Source organism: Bombus huntii, unplaced genomic scaffold (assembly GCF_024542735.1).
Source record: "Bombus huntii isolate Logan2020A unplaced genomic scaffold, iyBomHunt1.1 ctg00000185.1, whole genome shotgun sequence".
NCBI lineage: Eukaryota > Metazoa > Arthropoda > Insecta > Hymenoptera > Apidae > Bombus > Bombus huntii.
Window position 1 is genome coordinate 31,441 of NW_026099418.1, and position 2,923 is coordinate 34,363.

At 48.4% G+C, this 2,923-nt stretch overlaps 1 non-coding gene across 1 annotated transcript; it reads left to right on the forward strand.

Annotated features, from left to right (window-relative positions):
• The first annotated feature begins 1,000 nt into the window (after positions 1-1,000).
• Positions 1,001-2,923, forward strand: LOC126877531 (small subunit ribosomal RNA). Its single transcript, XR_007695097.1, has one exon. It is a non-coding gene; the product is annotated as a small subunit ribosomal RNA (ribosomal RNA).

Consider the following 2,923-nt stretch of genomic DNA (forward strand, 5'->3'; position numbering starts at 1 on the left):
TTGGATATTGGCTTTGTATAGTAGTGATCGAGCGTTCGCGAGACTAAGTTCCAGCGTCCCTTCCGAACGGTACGTTGCTACGGAGGTTTTGCACCGTAAGCGCGCGGCCGCTAGCCCGGCCGGCGCCGGCCTTCCGGCTGGCGCTTTCGTATCTATAAGAGAGACGTCGAGCCGGACGGTTCGGTCGGAACAGCGTTGAGCGCGTGGCTATTCTACGGCCTCGGTTGAGAATTCAGTCACCGCTCCTCGAGTCTTAGTGTATTTTACGCTATTTCTCGACTGTTCCTCCGTTCTCGTTCTGGTTTTTTCTCTACACTGCTGCGCCGCGGGTCGCTGTCCTGGACGTAATGACCAAATATCGTGGCAAGGTTCCCCTGAGTCGGGAAGCTGGTGACCTGTGTGTACGTATTCTAACAAAAATTGTTAGATGCGTGTGTGCTTGTACTAACTGAGCATCGATTCATTCAAAAGAGTATAACCGTCTGCTTTCTATAAAAACTTCTGCTTTCGCAGAAGTATCCGATGAGGCGGTAGGAGCGTACTATCTTTGCGTAGTATGTCTTCTGCCGAAAATGTTCTACCGATTGAAAGAATATTCTTACGGTATGTCCAGCGCGACGCACTGGGATACGCGCTTGTTCGTTCAGCGTGAGGTGCGTATACGTGCTTTACCGCTAAGATATTCTAATAAGTCTTTTTACACGAAGACAGCATTATGGAAATGTTCCTTTAGAAGTACGATTCTAAACATTTTATATAAGACTATGAGAGAGAGAGAGAGAGAGAAGAGAGGAGGTGGAGTTGAGAATTACAAAGTGGCTGCGAGCGGCGTTCGAAGATTATTACTGAACTATGGGTGTATCTCGAACGTCGCTAGGAGATATATTTTATAGATATATCTATCTTAAGAACGAAAAGTCTCGTCGTACGGTGCTTACGTCCCACCTACGACACGAAGAGAACTTAAACGAAATTTATAAGAATTGTTATACGAATAAGATCCCTGGTTGATCCTGCCAGTAGTCATATGCTTGTCTCAAAGATTAAGCCATGCATGTCTCAGTACATGCCGCATTAAGGTGAAACCGCGAATGGCTCATTAAATCAGTTATGGTTTCTTAGATCATACCTACATTTACTTGGATAACTGTGGTAATTCTAGAGCTAATACATGCAAACAGATTCCGACCAGAGATGGTAGGAATGCTTTTATTAGATCAAAACCAATCGGTGGCGGATGGCTCGTCTGTCCGTCCATCGTTTGTTTTGGTGACTCTGAATAACTTTGTGCTGATCGCATGGTCATCTAGCACCGGCGACGCATCTTTCAAATGTCTGCCTTATCAACTGTCGATGGTAGGTTCTGCGCCTACCATGGTTGTAACGGGTAACGGGGAATCAGGGTTCGATTCCGGAGAGGGAGCCTGAGAAACAGCTACCACATCCAAGGAAGGCAGCAGGCGCGCAAATTACCCACTCCCGGCACGGGGAGGTAGTGACGAAAAATAACGATACGGGACTCATCCGAGGCCCCGTAATCGGAATGAGTACACTTTAAATCCTTTAACGAGGACCAATTGGAGGGCAAGTCTGGTGCCAGCAGCCGCGGTAATTCCAGCTCCAATAGCGTATATTAAAGTTGTTGCGGTTAAAAAGCTCGTAGTTGAATCTGTGTGTCACAGTGTCGGTTCACCGCTCGCGGTGTTTAACTGGCATTATGTGGTACGTCCTATCGGTGGGCTTAGCTCCTCGCGGGCGGTCCAACTAATATCCCATCGCGGTGCTCTTCACTGAGTGTCGAGGTGGGCCGATACGTTTACTTTGAACAAATTAGAGTGCTTAAAGCAGGCTACCTTCGCCTGAATACTGTGTGCATGGAATAATGGAATAGGACCTCGGTTCTATTTTGTTGGTTTTCGGAGCCCCGAGGTAATGATTAATAGGGACAGATGGGGGCATTCGTATTGCGACGTTAGAGGTGAAATTCTTGGATCGTCGCAAGACGGACAGAAGCGAAAGCATTTGCCAAAAATGTTTTCATTAATCAAGAACGAAAGTTAGAGGTTCGAAGGCGATCAGATACCGCCCTAGTTCTAACCATAAACGATGCCAGCCAGCGATCCGCCGAAGTTCCTCCGATGACTCGGCGGGCAGCTTCCGGGAAACCAAAGCTTTTGGGTTCCGGGGGAAGTATGGTTGCAAAGCTGAAACTTAAAGGAATTGACGGAAGGGCACCACCAGGAGTGGAGCCTGCGGCTTAATTTGACTCAACACGGGAAACCTCACCAGGCCCGGACACCGGAAGGATTGACAGATTGATAGCTCTTTCTTGATTCGGTGGGTGGTGGTGCATGGCCGTTCTTAGTTGGTGGAGCGATTTGTCTGGTTAATTCCGATAACGAACGAGACTCTAGCCTGCTAAATAGACGTAACTTATGGTATCTCGAAGGCCCCCGGCTTCGGTCGGTGGGTTTTTACTACCAACGTACAAACAAATCTTCTTAGAGGAACAGGCGGCTTCTAGCCGCACGAGATTGAGCAATAACAGGTCTGTGATGCCCTTAGATGTTCTGGGCCGCACGCGCGCTACACTGAAGGAATCAGCGTGTTTTCCCTGGCCGAAAGGCCCGGGTAACCCGCTGAACCTCCTTCGTGCTAGGGATTGGGGCTTGCAATTATTCCCCATGAACGAGGAATTCCCAGTAAGCGCGAGTCATAAGCTCGCGTTGATTACGTCCCTGCCCTTTGTACACACCGCCCGTCGCTACTACCGATTGAATGATTTAGTGAGGTCTTCGGACTGGTGCGCGGCCAATGTGATAAGCATTGCCGATGTTACCGGGAAGATGACCAAACTTGATCATTTAGAGGAAGTAAAAGTCGTAACAAGGTTTCCGTAGGTGAACCTGCGGAAGGATCATTA